Below are 19108 nucleotides of genomic sequence, written 5' to 3'. Positions count from 1 at the left end.
TATTGTTTTTCTCTTTTCATTAATTGATTTCTGATCTTAATATTCTGTTCTTCTTTTTGTTTACTTTGGGTTAAATTTTCTCTTCGTTCTCTAATTTCTAAGAGTTGGCTTAAATCATTGATTGTAGACCTTTGTGCTTTTCTAAAATAAGCATTACTGCTCTTAATTTGCCTGTAAGTTCTACTATAGGTACATCCAGTAAATTTGATACATTGTGGTTTCATTCTCTTTCATTTCAAAGTGTTTTCTAATTTCCATTGTGATTTCCTTTTTGGCCATGAGATGTGTGTTGTTTAATTCAGTTTTTCTCTTATATTTTTTCAACTGAACACAGACAAATGAAAACTGTCTTCAAAATTTTTGTGTTGTATTTATGGTTTTCAGTGGTTTTGTTTTAAAATCGTGGTGACTATAATAATTTATGGGGATTTTGGTTTTTTTGCTTTTATTTTTCTTTCTATGATCCGTTCTCTGCACAGTAGCCTCAGGGAACTGTTAAAAATTAAAATAAAGAAGTAGAACAGAGGCTAAAGAACGTTTGTTAAATGAACACACAAATGAAGGAAGGAGTCATTTTCCTTCCTAAAACTTTCAAGGGCTTCACTGCACTTAAAATAAAATCTAGATTTTTTTATTTGGCCCTTTGAGTTTCTGTAAAATCTATCCTTTTCTGATATCATCTTGTGCCCCTCCCCTTTCCAGAGTCATCTTATGCTCTCTGTTTTGTTCACTTTCTGATGAAGGTTTTTGTGCCATGGCACACATAGATCCATAGTATTTGTAGTGCAGATAGGGGTAAACAGAGTGTATTTACCTCAGCCTAGGTTTGTCCTCCAACTCTTCACATGGACACATCTTCTCAATACTTCCTGTCTCAACTTAAGTAGAACCTCCTTAGAAAGGCCATCCATGGCCTTGTTATGTAAAGTGCCTTCCCTATTAATTCTATATTATGATCCTCTTGATTTCTTCCTAAATGATGACCAAAGGCAATAATTCTTTTATTTTTTGTTTACTTGTGTATCCTGTGTTTCCCCACACTAAAATATAAGCTCCAAGAGATTATGGGCCATGTATGATAAAGTTGGTAGTTCTGCAGAGGAAGATTTATTATTATTCTTTTCGTTTCTTTTTTTACTTTTTATTATGTAAATTTCAAACATACATGAAAATGGAGAACAGTATAATCATCCTCCATACCTATGACCCAGCTTCGACATAATTAATATATGGCCAATCTTGTTTTATCGATACCACCTTTGCTTTCCCCCAGCTGGAAAATTTTAAAGCAAATTCCAGATATCATATAATTTAATCCATAAACACATCACTAGAGATAAGAATACTTTCTTTAACATAGCTATAATGCCATTATAACACATGAAAAATTAACAAAAATTTCTTAATATCATGTAATAGTGAGTCAGCATGCAAATTTCCCTGATTAACAGTGGGTTTGTTGGAATAAAGATCAAACAAGGTCCACCATTGCATTTGGGTGCTGTGTAACTATTTTCCCTCCCCCTTGTTGTTTTTTAATTGCTGTTCTTTTGTCAAAGAAACTAGTCATTTATTTTATAGACTTTTCTACATACTAGATTTGGCTGGCTGCATTTTTTTATTTCAGATACTTTGAAAAAATTGAGACATAATTTATATGTCATAAAATTCACCCTTTTAAAGTATGTAATTGTGTTTTAGTATATCCACAAAGTTGTGCGACTATCAACACAATCTAATTGCAGAATAGTTTTAAACCCCAAATAGCAGTCACTCTCTATGACCCCTTCCCCTAGTCCTAGATAACCACTAACCTGCTTTCTGTCTCTCTCTATATTGCATATTCTGGACCTTTCATATAAACGAAATCATACAGTATGTGTTCCTTTGTGACTGACTTTTTCACTCAACATAAATCTTCAAGATTCATCTATGTTGTAGTGTGAATCAGTACTTCATTCATTATGTCTGAATAATACTTCATTGTATGGATATACCACATTTGGTTTATTCATTTATCAATTGATGGACATTTGAGTTGTTTCCACTTGTTGGCTATGATGGGTAATGCTGCTATGAATATACGTGTAGACACATTTGTCATTTCTCTGAGGTATATAACTAGAAGTGGAATTCCTAGGTCTTATGATAACTCTATGTTTAACTTTTTGAGGAAGTGGCTGTTTTTTTAAAGTGGCTGCAACATTTTATAGTCTCACTAGCAGTCTATCAGGGTTCCAATTTCTCCACATCGTCGTCAACACTTGTTATTGTCTATCTTTTTGATTATAGCCATCCTACTGGGTATAAAGTGGTATCTCGTGATTTTGATTTCAATTTCCCTAATGACTAATAATGTTTAGAACATTTTCATGTGCCTATTGACCATTGGTATTTCCTTTCGGGAGAAATGTCTATGCAAATTCTTTGCCTATTGTTAACTTGGGTTGATTATCTTTTTGTAGTTAAATTTTGTGTTCTTTACGTATTCTGGATATGTCCCTTATGAAATACATGATTTGCAAATTTTTACACATGCTCTGTGGTTGGCTGTTCACTTTTTTTTTTTTTTTTTTTTTTGTTTTTTGTTTTTTGTTTTTTGTTTATTGCAGTAACATTGGTTTATAACATTGTAAAAATTTCAGGTGTACATCATTGTACCTCTATTTCTGCATAGATTACATCATGTTCACCACCAAAATACTAATTACAACCCATCACCACACACATGTACCCAATTATCCCTTTCACCCTCCTCCCTCCCCCCTTCCCCTCTGGTAACCACCAATCCAATCTCTGTCCTTATGTGTTTGTTTATTGTTGTTATTATCTACTACTTACTGAAGGAAATCATACGGTATTTGACCTTCTCCCTCTGACTTATTTCACTTTGCATCATGCCCTCAATGTCCATCCATGTTGTCACAAATGGCTGGATTTCATCGTTTCTTATGGCTGAGTAGTATTCCATTGTGTATATATACCACAGGTTTTTTATCCATTCGTCCCTTGATGGGCACTTAGGTTGCTTCCAAGTCTTGGCTATTGTGAATAAGGCTGCAATGAACACAGGGGTGCATGTACCTTTGCAAATTGGTGTTTTCAAGTTCTTTGGATAAATACCCAACAGTGGAATAGCTGGATCATATGGTAGTTCTATCGTTGATTTTTGAGGAATCTCCCTCCTGTTTTCCATAGTGGCTGCACCAGTTTGCACTCCCACCAGCAGTGTATGAGAGTTCCCTTCTCTCCACATCCTCTCCAACACATGTTGTTTCCTGTCTTGTTAATTATAGCCATTCTGACGGGCGTGAGGTGATATCTCATTGTAGTTTTGATTTGCATTTCCTGATAGTTAGTGATTTTGAACATCTTTTCATGTGTCTGTTGGCCATCTGTATATCTTCTTTGGAGAAATGTCTGTTCAGGTCTTTTGCCCATTTTTTAATTGGGTTGGTAGTTTTTTTGTTGTTGAGATGCATGAGTTCTTTATATATTTTGGAGATTAAGCCCTTATCAGATGTATGGTTTGCAAATATCTTCTCCCAATTGTTAGGTTGTCTTTTCGTTTTGTTGATGGTTTCCTTTGCTGTGCAGAAGCTTTTTAGTTTGATGTAGTCCCATTTGTTTATTTTTTCTATTGTTTCTCTTGCCTGGTCAGACGTGGTGTTTGAAAAGATGTTGCTAAGACCGATGTGGAAGAGCGTACTGCCTATGTTTTCTTCTAGAAGTTTCACAGTTTCAGGTCTTACATTCAAGTCTTTAATCCATTTGGAGTTAATTTTTGTGCATGGTGTAAGGTAAGGGTCTACTTTCATTTTTCTGCATGTGGCTATCCAGTTTTCCCAACACCATTTGTTGAAGAGACTTTCTTTTCCCCATTGTATGTTCTTGGCTCCTTTGTCAAAGATTAGCTGTCCATAGATGTGTGGGTTTATTTCTGGGCTTTCGATTCTATTCCATTGATCTGTGTGTCTGTTTTTGTGCCAGTACCATGCTGTTTTGGTTACTATAGCTTTGTAGTATATTTTGAAATCAGGGAGTGTGATACCTCCAGCTTTGTTCTTTTTTCTCAGGATTCCTTTAGCTATTCGGGGTCTTTTGTTGTTCCATATAAATTTTAGGATTCTTTGTTCTATTTCTGTGAAAAATGTTGTTGGAACTTTGATAGGGATTGCATTGAATCTACAGATGGCTTTAGGAAATATGGACATCTTAACTATGTTAATTCTTCCAATCCAAGAGCACGGAATATCTTTCCATTTCTTTGTGTCTTCTTCAATTTCTTTCAGAAATGTTTTATAGTTTTCGGTGTACAGATCTTTCACCTCTTTGGTTAAGTTTATTCCTAGGTATTTTATTCTTTTTGTTGCAATTGTAAATGGGATGGTATTCTTAATTTCTCTTTCTGCTACTTCGTTGTTAGTGTACAGAAATGCAACTGATTTTTGTATGTTGATTTTGTATCCTGCAACTTTACCATATTCGTTTATTACTTCTAAAAGTTTTCTGGTGGATTCTTTAGGGTTTTCTATATATAAAATCATGTCATCTGCAAATAGTGACAGTTTCACTTCTTCCTTTCCAATTTGGATCCCTTTTATTTCTTTCTCTTGCCTGATTGCTCTGGCTAGGACTTCCAATACTATGTTAAATAGGAGTGGTGAGAGTGGGCATCCTTGTCTGGTTCCTGTTCTTAGAGGGATAGCTTTCAGTTTTTCACCATTGAGGATGATATTAGCTGTGGGTTTCTCATATATGGTCTTTATTATGTTGAGGTACTTTCCTTCTATACCCATTTTATTCAGAGTTTTTATCATAAATGGATGCTGGATCTTGTCAAATGCTTTCTCTGCATCTATTGAGATGATCATGTGATTTTTGTTCTTCATTTTATTAATGTGGTGTATTACGTTGATTGATTTGCGAATATTAAACCATCCCTGCATACCTGGAATAAATCCCACTTGATCATGGTGTATAATCTTTTAACGTATTGTTGTATGCGATTTGCTAGTATTTTGTTGAGGATTTTCGCATCGATGTTCATCAGTGATATTGGCCTGTAATTTTCTTTTTTTTGTTGTCCTTGTCTGGTTTTGGTATCAGGGTAATGTCAGCTTCGTAGAATGAGTTAGGGAGCTTCCCCCCCTCCTCAATTTTTTGGAAGAGTTTGAGAAGGATAGGTATTAAGTCTTCTTTGAATGTTTGGTAGAATTCACCAGGGAAGCCGTCTGGTCCTGGACTTTTATTTTTGGGGAGGTTTTTGATTACTGTTTCGATCTCCTTACTGGTGATTGGTCTATTCAAATTCTCTACTTCTTCTTGATCCAGTTTTGGAAGATTGTATGATTCTAAGAATTTATCCATTTCTTCCAGATTGTCGAATTGGTTGGCATATAGTTTTCATAGTATTCTCTTATAATCTTTTGTATTTCTGAGGTGTCTGTTGTAACCTCTCCTCTTTCATTTCTGATTTTACTTATTTGTGCCTTCTCTCTTTTTTTCTTGGTGAGTCTAGCTAAAGGTTTGTCTATTTTGTTGATCTTTTCAGAGAACCAGCTCTTGGTTTTATTAATTTTTCTATTGTTTTTGGTCTCTATTTCATTTATTTCTGCTCTGATTTTTATTATTTCCCTTCTTCTACTGATTTTGGGCTTTGTTTGTTCTTCTTTTTCCAGTTCCTTTAGGTGCATTGTTAGATTGTTTATTTGAGATTTTTCTTGTTTGTTGAGATAGGCCTGTATTGCTATAAACTTCCCTCTTAGAACCGCTTTTGCTGTATCCCATAAATTCTGGTATGTCATATTTTCATTTTCATTTGTCTCCAGGTATTTTTGATTTCTTCTTTGATTTCTTCATTAACCCAGTCGTTGTTCAGTAGCATTTTGTTTAATCTCCATGTATTTGTGGCTTTTCTGATTTTCTTCCTATAGTTGATTTCTAGTTTCATGCCTTTGTGGTCAGAAAAGATGCTTGGTATTATTTCAATCTTCTTAAATTTATGGAGACTTGTTTTGTGGCCTAATATGTGATCAATCCTGGAGAACGTTCCATGTGCATTTGAAAAGAACGTGTATTCTTCGGTTTTTGGATGGAATGCTCTGTATATATCTACTAGGTCCATCTGTTCTAGTGTGTCGTTTAAGGCCAATGTTTCCTTATTGATCTTCTGTTTGGATGATCTATCCGTTGGTGTAAGTGGAGTGTTAAAGTCCCCTACTATTATTGTGTTACTGTCTATTTCTGTTTTTATGTCTGTTAATAATTGCTTTATATATTTAGGTGCACCTACATTGGGTGCGTAGATATTTACAAGTGTTTTATCCTCTTGTTGGATTGTTCCATTGATCATTATGTAATGCCCTTCTTTGTCTCGTTTTACAGTTTTTGTTTTAAAGTCTATTTTGTCTGATATGAGTACTGCTACCCCAGCTTTCTTTTCATTGCCATTTGCGTGGAGTATCTTTTTCCATCCCTTCACTTTCAGTTTGTGAGTGTCTTTAGGTCTGAAGTGTGTCCCTTGTATGCAGCATATATATGGGTCTTGTTTTTTATCCAGTCAGCCACCCTATGCCTTTTAATTGGAGCATTTAGTCCATTGACGTTTAAAGTAGCTATTGATAAGTATGTACTTACTGCCATTTTTAACTTTTTTTTTTTTTTTTTCCTCAGTGTTTTAGTAGTCCTTCTCTGTTCCTTTTTTCTTCTATACAGGATTGATGGTCACTTTAGTTTGACCTCTGTCTGAAAGCTGTACTCTTTAACTACCCTCCTCCCTCCTTTTATGTTTTTGATATCATATCCAACCTCTTTTTTGTGCATTTGTATCCATTACGTTCTAATCGTGGAAATAAAGAATTTTTCCGATTTGTGGTCTTCTTTTCCCCTTAAATCAGTCCCTTTAACATTTCTTGTAACACTGGTTTCTTGGTGACAAACTCCTTTAATTTTTGCTTATCTGGGAAAATTTTGATCTCTCCTTCCATTTTGAACGATAACCTTGCTGGGTAGAGTATTCTTGGCTGTAAGTTTTTCCTTTTAGCACTTTAAATATATCATGCCATTCTCTTCTAGCCTGTAAGGTTTCTGCTGAGAAGTCAGCTGATAGCCTTATGGGGTTTCCTTTGTATGTAACTTGACATTCTCTTGCGGCTTTTAGGATTCTCTCTTTATCTTTAATTCTGGACATTCTGATTATGATGTGTCTTGGTGTGGGCCTCTTTGGGTTTATCTTGTTTGGGGCTCTCTGTGCCTCCTGTACCTGGATGTCTGTTTCCTTCCTTAGGTTAGGGAAGTTTTCATCTATTATTTCTTGAAATAGATTCTCTGCCCCTTGTCTCGCTCTTCTCCTTCCGGGACACCTATAACACGGATGTTAGTGCGCTTGATGTTGTCCCAGAGGTCCCTTAGACTGTCCTCACTCTTTTTAATTCTTTTCTCTTTTACCTGTTCACCTTGGGTAATTTCTTCTAGTCTTTCTTCCAGCTCACAGATCCGTTCTTCTGTATCCTCTACTCTGCTTTTGAGTCCCTCTAATGAGTTTTTCATTTCCAGTATTGTATTCTTCATTTCTGCTTGGTTCTTTTTTATATCTTCCATTTCTTTGTTGACATTCTCACTGAGTCCATCTATTCTTCTCCCCAGATCAGTGAGCATCCTTAACACTCTTAGTTTGAACTCTCTGTCGGGTAGGTTGCTCATTTCTGTTTCACTAAGTTCCTTTTCTGGGGTTTTGTCCTGTTCCCTTACTTGGAATGTATTCTTTTGCCTCCTCATTTTGCCTCTTTCCCTGTGCTTGTGTCTACGTATTAGGTAGGTCAGCTACGTCTCCTGCTCTTGGATAGGTGACCTTATGTAAGTGATGGCTTAGGAGGCTTCCAGTGTGCTTCCCTCAGTTCTCAATGTTCCAGGGATGACCCCTATGTGGGCTACGTGTGTCCTTCTGTTGTGGCCTGTTTGCTCTCCCTGTAGGCGCCCAGGGAGGCTGAGTTATGCTCCTGGCCAGCTGTTGTAATGCTCAGCTGCTTGTAGTTGTTGTGGGCCCTTCAGTCTCTTTATCAGCTGTGGGGAGCCCCAGCACAGTTGGCTGCAAGTTCTAATACCACATTTGTGTTGCAGTATTTCTTTTAAGTGAGTAGGCCCCCACCGTGGCAGGTTGTTAGGCTCAGGGCCTTAGAATTGCTGTAAGCCTCTAGCCTATTAGGTCTCTTGTCAGCTCTCTGAGGATTGCAGCTGGGTGGGGCTGGCCTCAGGCACAGGAGCACCCAATTGTTTCAGGTTTTGGAAGGTGGAGCAAACCTCCTATGTGGGTCTTTGAGAAGTACAAGTCTTCTGTGGCTGAGAAGCCCTGCCGCCCACAGGTCCACACACACAGTCAACACAGTCCTGCCCGTGTGAGCGCCCGACCTCCCCAAGTGGACCCAGTCTCTCCACGGCGGGAGCCCCACACACTCTGCCACCGCCCCACACTCTCCACCCGCTCCTTGTGCACACCCTGCCCCGCTCAAGTCAGCTCAGTTGCCAGGCTGCAGAGAATCCAGTCACCAATCTATGCAGGCCCACACGTTGCCTGAGGGCTTGTTGTTGGGTGGGGCTAGTCTCTAGGGTGGGCTGCCTGCCCTGGCTGAGCTGGATTAAATCGGTGCTCTAGCGGGTGGGGCAGACCCTGGGCTAGCAGGTCTCAGGGAGAACTCCAATGGCGTCTGTGTCAGCACGCTCACACTAGGCCACAACAATGGCCGCCGCCAATGTCCCAGTCCCTGGAGAGGTCTCACCCCTCACCGAGATGCACTCAGGGCCTATTAGGTGAGTCTCTTGTCACCGAAGCACCGTGCACCTTTCTTTCTGGTGATTTTAGGATGCTTTCTGGAATGGGTGAGTTTGTGCGCGGGCCCTTTAAGAGCCAGTTTTAGTTTCTTTGTGAACCGGGTTTTCTGGGGGTGCTACCCAATGCTTTAGTAGCAGGCAAAGTCAGATATTATGCCACTGGTGTCGATTGTGCTGGGTCCACAAAATGCCCACAGCGGGGGCGCTCCCCGGCTCAGGACCCCGCGCCTCCAGGGAGGCTGCGTACCTGTGAGCTGCTCCCGGCGGCCGTGAAGCTGGCGGCTTGTGAAGGTGGCGTTTTTCCTCTCCAGAAGGGAGTCTCTGCCTCTTCTACCCCAGTTAGGATTGTCCGTTGTTGCAGGAGTTCCTCTTATCCAGCTTTCAGTTCTGTCTCAGGGGTAATTTTTCCACGAGTAGTTGTAAATTGGCTGTGTCCACGGGAGGAGGTGAGTTCAGAGTCTGCCTACGCCGCCATCTTGACTCCCCGCTGTTCACTTTCTTAATGATATCCCTAAAGCACAAAAATTTTTAATTTTGACAAGAGCCATTTATTTTTTTTTCTTTAGTAGCTTATGCCTTTGGTATCATATTTAGGAAACTATTACTCAATTGAATATCATGAAAATTAAGTCCTGTGTTTTCTTCTAAGAGTTTTATAGTTTGAGCTCTTATATTTAGATCTAGGATCTCTTTTGAGTCTTTTGGTGTGTGTGTATATATGGTGTAAGGAAGGGGTCCAACTTCATTCTTTTGCATGTGAATATCTAGTTGTCCCAATACCATTTGTTGAAAAGACTGTTTTTCCCCCATTGAATTTTCTTGGCATCATTGTCAAAAATCAATTGACCATAAATAAAAGTTTTTGTTTCTGGAATCTCAGTTCTACTCCATTGATCTATATGTCTATCCCAGAGTCATTAACATATAATCTTGATTGTTATAGTTTTGTAGTAAGTTGAAATTGGGAAATGTGAATCCTTCAACTTTGTTCTTCTTTTTCAAGAGTGCTATTCTGAGTCTCTTGTCTTTCCATATGAAATTTAGAATCATCTTGTCATTTTCTGCAAAGAAGTCAGCTGGAATTTTTAGGGACTTCTTGAATCTCTAGATGAATTTGGAGAATATTGCCATTTTAACAACATTGTCGTCCAATCCATGCACACAGGATATCTTTCTGTTTATTTGGTCGTTTTTAATTTCTTTCAGTGACGTTTTGAAGTTTTCAGCTTACAAGTCTTACATTACATATCTAAAATTTATCCCAAATAATTTTATTCTTTCTGATGCTATTATTAATGGAAATGTTTCCTATATATTATTTTTGGATTGTTCATTGATAGTGTATAGAAGTACAACTGATTTCTTGTATATTGATCATATATTCTGCATTCTTGCTGAACTGATTTATTAGTTCTAATAGTTTTTTTTATTCCTTAGGACTTTCTACATATATATATATATAATCATGCCATCTACAAGTACAGATAGTTTAGTTTTACTTCCTCCTGTATAATCTGATATCTTTTATTTCATTTTCTTGCCTAATTGTCATAGATGGAGCATCCAGTCTAATGTTGCGTAGAAATGGAAGAGAAGACGTCCTTGTCTTCTTCCTTATTTTAGGAGGAAAACACTCCATGTTTCACCACTAAGAATAGTGTTGGCTATGTTTTTCATAGATACCCTCTATCTGGTTGAGGAAGTTGTCTTCTATTCCTAGTTTGTTGAGTGTTTTTATCATGAAAAGGCATTGTATTTTGTCAAATTCTTTTTCCATATCTATTGAGATGATTGTGTAGTTGTTGTCCTTCATTATATTTATGTGGTGTATTATAATGATTGATTTCCATATGTTGAAGCAGTCTTGCGTTCCTAGGATAAATCATACTTGGTTATAGTGTATAATCACTTGTATAATCATTTATATGTTGTTGGATTTTGTTTGCTTGTATTTTGTGGAGAATTTTTCCATCTATATTCATATGAGATATTGGTTTGTAGTTTCCTCATGATGTTTTTGTTTGTTTTGTTTTCACGATAATACTGACTTCATAGAATGACTTGGAAAGTGTTCCTTGCTTTAGTAGTTTTGGGACTAATTTGTGGAGGATTGGTGTTAATTCTCTTCTAAAGGTTTGTTAGAATTACCACTGAAGGCATCTGGATCTGGGCTTTTCTTTTTGAAGTTTGTTTTTTCTTACTAACCCAATATCTTTATTTATTCTAGATCTGTTTAGATTTTCTATTTATTTTTGACATAGAAACACAATGTTCCCCCTCCAGGCTGCTGGGCTACTGATTTTCATGGATATCTTGATTGAACATCTGTTGGCTTTCAAGGCTACACAGGGCTGAGGAGAGGGTTCTGGGAAAAGGTCAAGTTAAACCACCATAAAGCTTACTGTTTTTATAGTAATTCAGTGTTTTTCCTGAATAATTGCTCTTCATACTATTGCAAGCCTTTAATTAATTTCCAGTGTTCTCAAAAAGTCTATGTGACATTTTTTCCAGTGTTCTGATTGTTTTGATAGAGGAGCAGATTTTGGTATCGTCTTACTTGGCCATTCCTACTTACATCATTCCCCCCAATTTTTTTTTTTCATGTCATAGCTGGAAGTAACTTTAGAATTTCATCCACTCTACCTCTCTAATTTTACAGATATACAGCTTAAAAATAGAAGATGTGATTTCTCTCTTCTGAATTTAAAAGGTTGCAAGATTTGCTCAACTTTAGGATCCATAATAGCAAGGACTTTTTCTTGCTCATTGTTTATCCGTAGATCCTAGTACCGGGTGTGGCACATGTCAAGGATGCTGAAAACATGTTGACCTGGTTGTTTTACACTTGAATAGTCTCCTCTGCCCTGTGCCCTGCAGTTTGTAATTCAACTGGAAAAGGGAAGGTCCCTGGTGCCAACAGTGGGCTGTGCCCGGGGTTAAATTCTGTTAGATACTAGGCAAACTGCCAATTATGTGTGGAAATTTTACAGATTAATATTAGCTCAATTTCCTAAATCTCTGAACCATACATTTGCAATAACAGTCACTTTAATAATGAGGTTGAAACCCTTTAAAAGCCTGAAATACATTCTGAAATATATTTTAAAAAATAGTAGAGGGAAACTATTTCTTTCAAGATATGGTTTGTTATAATTGTCTTATAATTGTTTGTGTAATAATTCTTTGATAACTGTTAAACTATTCACTCATTATTCATTTATTTATTTAACAAATGTTTATTGAATATTTACTCTGTGCCAGGTATTATGCTAAGTGCTGGGGATATAGTGGTGACTAAGACAAGAATGGTCTTCCTCCTTAGGAAATAAATGGCAACTCGAATCCCGGCAGAAAATGAAAATGGAATCATCAGTGCCTCATTCACAGCCATTCTGGACAAATAGATATATACTCCAGGAATATCACTAGAATATCCTCTGGCATATGGCAAGTTCTTAGGCATACACCTCTTAGGAGAGGTAGAAAACATTTTCAAATAATTTCTCTGTGTTCCTCTCCTTTTTGTTGGTCACTTGGTATCTCATTTCTCCAAGAATTCAGGCGTGGACTTTCCACACCTTCTGTAGACTCTTTTCACTTTTCCCATCTTTTCCATTTATTTTGTTCTCCCTCATTCCCTCTAAGAAAACCCTGATGGCATGTTTCCTTGTTTAAGTGGTTTGTTCCTTAAATGTGGAGTGCAGAGTAAGATGTAGGAAAATATAAAGAAAGCCATCAAGGGAATGTACAATTTCAGAGATTCCAGGACTTCCCTTCCTCATCAATGCCTGATATTTCATGGTTAGAGATTTTTGTTTCAGAAAGGCATGGACTCTGGCTAAAATGTAAATATTCCTGGGGAAATAATTGTGGGGATTTAAAAAAAAATTTTTTTTTTTCTGAGGAAGATTCACTCTGAGCTAACATCCGTGACAGTCTTCCTCTATTTTTTAGTATGTGGGCCACCAGGACAGCATGGCCGCTAACAGAGTGGTGTAGGTCCATGCCTGGGAAGTGAACACTGGCTGCCGAAGCAGAGCTTGCTGAACTTAACCACTAGGCCACCAGGGCTGGCCCGGAAAATAATTGTTTTGAGTCTTATAAGTCATTTCTATATTGGGGTGAGTGAGTTTATTTAAACCTTTTCCGAGAATAGGTTTTCGGTGGAAAAGAGAAAAACCATGAGCAGTAGGTAACTGAAATTTACTGGAGGAGGAAGTAGAGAAGAGAGGTTGAAGATACCACCATTACAAAGGAGAAACAAGCCAGCTTTTCAAGCTGAACTAAATTACCTTACTTTCACACTGTATTGCTGAGTTGCTTTAAAATGCTTTTGAAACATGAAATTAACAATTAAATTTAGCTTAATGATAAGTATTCAAATTCCACTGAACATAACACTTGGGATAGAATGAAAGGGGTTATACGAAAAGATTTGGAATTCCTTGCTATATATGCAGTGCCTCTGATGTATTCCTTCCTGGAAACCCCTTCCCACCCTAATCTTAAGGGTGAGGATTCTTGGCACTCTGAATACAGAGCACTGAAATCAGTGGACTCAAAATCAAGATTAAAGAAAAACATAAAAAGGGATTTTGGAATGATCAAAGAAGCATTAAGATTTAGAGACAGATCACTGGTTAAAATGGGATATAATTGGTATATATTCTGCCCTTCTCATGTCAATTCCTGCCTCATACACGTGAACCTAGATGTTTCTGTACAAATATTCTCACTCTCCTCAAGAACACAGCTCAGGTTTTAGTCATTAATTATTCTCTAGTTTCAGTAAGACTGTTTTAATAATTTTTTCAATTTTAACTGATTAATTTTAATAATAGATTTTACAGTCATATTAAACAATAAAGTTTTTAATATGAAAGAAATGCTTTAAGTGAACGCAGCATTTAAGTGAATAGCAGTTGTGTAAAATTGTGTATGATACTATCCAATATAGAATATGTGGACATAACAATTACAGACCATCTGTTAGACTGGCATCTTCCTTGTACAGGAATGAAATTTCAATTAAGTTTTATTATCAGGAAGTGTAAATGACAGATCCCATACAAAAGTCCATAGCCAGTAAACTGTCTAAATGAAGAGTGGGATGTCACACAGTTAATGAGTTGGATCAGGTTCCCTGATTACATACTTTGTAAATAATGTGTTTGTTCACCAGCTCTTGGAAATGAGTACTGCTGCTAAGCGTGGTGGTTGTTTTTAAAGTGATGCCCATATGGAAGGTAAATTGGAATGGTTGTACAGCACAGTCCAGAGTCATCTGGTTAATGTTGATTCACCACTTTAGCTGGGGAGCTGAAATTAAATCATTCATGTGATAAAAGGATGATGTGAAAGGGGAGAAACAAAATTCTTATCTCAAAAGTCACTAATAAATTTTGATTTGCTGGAAGCCATATATCCATGGCCTGAAGATCAATTCACAACTCTAAGGAACTGATGTCATGATCCAATGGTGGTTCAGCTGGGGTTTTGAATTATCCCAGGAAGGAGAACATCTAACACTATCAGCAGGTCTCAGGACGAGGGTGTGGGTTATTAACAGGAGAATGAATGGGCTTATAGCTTTTAACAGTGAAATGTATCTCATAACTCATAGAACAACATCCTCATTTTCTAATCTGTCATCATTATTATTATCTATTACTGCAGAGGATAGTCAAGAACGAAGAAATCAAAGCAAAATTCTACTTGCTCAAGTAGTAACTTGGAGAGTTGTCAGAAAGAAGTCTAATTTTCATTCCCATAAAATAAACTAAAAATAATCTCAAGCCATTTCTCTTCAGTGCACTTCTGAAAAACATATAATTAAGTAGAGCTCTAATTCATCATAGAAGGCATAATCTACAGCTGCAGACCCTTGGAAAGTTATTCAAACTCTTCCAGAACTTTTGCTGAGTAATGTCTGTGTGATTCGGTAGCCACAATCCAGTACTGGACAGGATTTGCCGGAGGCATCTGCAAGCTGGGTGACCTGTCCCCTCAGGGCCCGGATACTTCCACATTTCATGGTTACTGAATGGGTATCATATTTCAGAAAGTGAATTCATCAGTGACTTTTACTGTTAATTCAGCTCGTCTAGCTTTTAATGGAGAATGGCTTTTTCTTTTTCTTTTTGGTATTACCTTTTGAAAAAGAATGGGCAGACGATAAGATCAGGAAAAGTAAGCTTTTATTTGGATTAAGGCTAAGTCCACATGTTTTTTTGGAGGCAGAGTAGAAAAAGTCTTATGCTGTATACGTGGCACTAAGGCCATGACTAGCATTGAGGTGCACCAGAATAGCAGGCGGGTGTCAACATCGCAGATGAATTTTGACTTGATTTTTAAGGTTTTTTTTATGGAGATATAATTTATAAACAGTGAAATGCACAGATCTTAAGTCTACAGTTCAATCATTTTTGACAAACGAAACACCCATGAAATTTACACCCTATCAATATGTAGAATATTTCCATCCCACCAGAAAGTTTTCTTGTGCCCTTTCCCAATCAATCCCTCTGCTCCCCCCGCCAGGCAACCACTGATCTGATTTTTATCAACACAGATTCTCTTTTTCTATTGGAGAATGTCAGATAAATGGAATCATACAGTATGTACTCTTTTGTGTAAGGCTTCTTGCACGAAGAAGGCTTTCCTTCTATGAAAGAGGTTTTAGAGATTAGCCTATGTTGCATGTGGCATATATCATCATTCATTCGTTTTTATTGATGAGGAGTATATTCTGTTGTATAAATATAACAACAAAGAGTTCATCTATTTTTATGCTAATGGACTCTTGCTCTGTTTCTAGTTTGGAGCTATTATGAGTAAAGCTGTTATGAACATTCTTGTATAAAATTTTTGTGGACATTTTATTTGCCTTGGATTAATATCTAGGAGTGGGATTACTGGGTTACAGGATAGATGTATGTTTAACTTTCTAAGAAGTTTCCAGTGTCCAAAGTGATTGTACTGTTTACATATCCAAAAATTGCTCCATATCCTCACCAACATTTGATGTTGCTATTTTTTTATTTTAGTCTATCTAGTAAGTAGGTAGAAGTTGAGTTACTTTCAATGCATTAAAAAACAACAACCCAAGAACTCTAAGGTCTAGAGTCTGGAAATAAAGGACCTGGATTTGAAGTTTGTACCATCTCTTCAGGGGTCAAGGCCTGGGAAGTCCATGGCTGTAAAACAGGAAGATTTGATTCATGCAAAGACGTCTAGAGTTTTCATCCATATCTAAGGCAGAGACCCAGAAGTCATCTCATACGTCTTCCCTCACTTTCTCACTCCCTGCGTCTATCTGGACACCAAGTCCTGTTAACTGCCTCCTTCACATCTCCCTTTTCAGTTTCCAGTGATCCTCGCCCAGCTTTTATGCTTTATTTTGGTCCTTTGTTATTTCTCATCTGTATTACCGCAATAGTTTCCTAATCACCTGACCTACCCACTGAGCATCATCTTTCTAAAATGTAGATCTCCTCATGACACTTTCCTGTTTAAACCCCTTCAATGGCTCTTCATTTCCTATAAGATTAAAATAAATAGCAGCTGACATTTATTAAGGATCATGATGTGCCAGGCACTGTGTCATGTACTTTATTCTGTTATCATGTTACATTGCCATGATAACTCTTTGAGATAGAGTTATCATATCAGCCCCACGTACATAGGATGAAACTAATGCTCAGAGAAAGAGTATCTTTCCAGAGTCACACATTGAGTCAGTGATGGGAATCAAACCCAGATGCATGAGACTACCGAGCCTATGACCTTAACCAATATAGCATGATAAAGTAAATCTTCTTAGCATGGAGTTCTCCTTCTGGATGGCAGAGTGAGGAGCTCTGTGGGCCCACTCCCCAGTGAAACAAGCAAAACTGGGGAAAACTATGAAAAAACTCAGCCATTTAAAGTCTGAAAATCTCCAGGAATTTTCTTTGCCTTTCTTTATGGGCAGGCAGAAGACTATTTCTTTCTGTAAATGTTTGAAGCTATTGAAAATTATAAAAGAGCCCTGTGTGAGAAGAAATACTCCATGGGTTAGATGAAAACAGCAATGAGCCTGGGAAATAATGAATTAATTTTGGCAAACCATTTTGAAAGTAAATGTTTAAAAATGGCAGAAAGGGAGTGAGTGGGAGAGAGTGAAATAGAAAATAATATAGTATAATAGAGGACTGTGGATTGAGCTATGAAGATTTTATTTTAATTAATATATAGGATGCATTTTAGAATGCAATGATTACTATAGGATTAGGTATTTTATTTCATGTTCTGTATTGAACATGCAAGCCTAGTCTTAAACCAGGGGTACAGACATAGATTGTTTAGTCTATATCAAAAATTTGAACAATTGTACCTAAATTGCATAGAATTTACTGAAAAATGCTAAAAGGTTGTTATTCGATAATTTTCTGCTTTTGTTCTATTGGGACGGATTTGAGGATGTTTGCCAATATTGACGGAAATCACTCATAATGGTACTGGGAGAGGATGATTATGCTGTAATGTGAATGTGGTGGCTGTAACGCACTGGGTCAGCAGGCTGCCCCGACACCTGCACGGCAACTGCACCTGTGAGTCCTTATTCTGGAAAGATGCCCTAAGGCTGGGTTTCCAAACTCCACTGCATGTTAGAATCACCTGGGGAATTTTTACAGCTATCAATGCCTGGGGCTGACTCTACAGCAATTAAATAGTATCTTTGGGGATGGGGACCAGACATAGCTATTTTCTCAAACCTCTCCAGGTAACTGCAATTTACAGAAAATGTTGTGAACCATTGCCCTTGGGAGCAGAACAGCAAATGAAATTGCCTGTGGAACTGACTGTAACAAAAGAGCAGAGATGAGACTAGTGGAAAAGGGGGCCAGAAAAACATAAATACAATAGAGAAGGACAGTGTAGGTTTCAGACTGAGTGTCCGAAGAATACTCACATTTTGTCCAAAGTGGGAAAGAGAGCTAGAGCATCACTTTTTCCAACACCCTGAAGCCCAGAGACACAGCAAAAAGAGCTGGGGTACTGTTGGAATTCCTTGAGCAGAGGGGATCCCTAAGAAACTTCAAACGATAGTGGACAATGGTTTCTTCAAAGATTTTGAGAGTCTTACTAATGCTAAAGAACTCTATCAAATCCAAGGGCAAGATAAGCTTTAAAGAACCAGGACTTCTCCATAGGGTAGCAATGGCTGCCAGGCAGGGAAGACTGTGTTCTTCCTGTAGGAGGCAAAGAGAAGGATGGTAGAGCCAACTTCAGTAAGCAACACGTTTAGCAATGGAACAGATTCCAGTGGCTGCAATCTTCAAAAGGCACGTATGAACTTGACATGGCATTCCAATTAGGTTTGCCAGATAAATCACAGGACCTCCAGATAAATTTGAATTTTACATAAACTATGAAGAGCTTTTTATGATTGCACGGGACGTATTTATAAAAATTTGTGCATTGTTTATCTGAAATTCAAATTTAACTGGGCATCCTCTGCTTTTATTTTGTAAATCTGGCAATTCTTATTCTCAGTGACTCTCTAGTAATATTTTCTAACACGCTAGTCTGGGAAGTGGGAAATGGCTGAGTAATGGAACCAGACCCACCTGGACACGCAGATGAATGGAGCCAGCTAAAAGTGCTGTACAGTGCTGGTCTGATGGAAAAGACAGGATGTCCACTAAGCACAGCCATCAATTTTCACTGTAAGCACAATGTTCAAAATGGTTTTCAAAAGAGATACTAGTGTCTCCCAATAAGAAGTCCTCATAAAAGGAAGGTACTCTGGAGTGTGCAGTACTAGAAGTTTCCTGGTTGGTATTCAGTACGTAGGACAGTAAACAGGCTGCATGCTCTGGTCCCAAGAGAAGCCCTAACAAGATCCAAGTAGAGACCCAGAAGTAGGTGTACTGAGATCCTAGACTGGAACCACAAATAATGCTAAAATAGAAGCTTGGTTAGTGGAACTTGGGTACCACAACATCAGATCCAACTAGCAGCAAGGGCAGACTAGTACCAAGCAGCAATACAGATATATTTCTATCTATCTGCTTATCTACCTATCTATCCATCCATCCATCCATCTATGTCTGTAGAGTATTACCGTAGAAACTGGCCTAACGCTTCCTGCCTCAGACCAGAATTGATTCTGAGGACAAAGCACATTGCTGAGGCTGCTGATGAGGATGGCCTGACTTCAGCCATGGGGGAAGGAACAATTGTAAAGATTTGGAGTGGAGACCCACAGCCTAGGCTGGCAGTATCTCTGTAGGAT

This window comes from Ceratotherium simum, chromosome 6, assembly GCF_057802395.1.
Source record: "Ceratotherium simum simum isolate JZ-2026a chromosome 6, ASM5780239v1, whole genome shotgun sequence".
Taxonomy (NCBI): domain Eukaryota; kingdom Metazoa; phylum Chordata; class Mammalia; order Perissodactyla; family Rhinocerotidae; genus Ceratotherium; species Ceratotherium simum.
Note: the sequence above shows the minus strand (reverse complement) of the source record.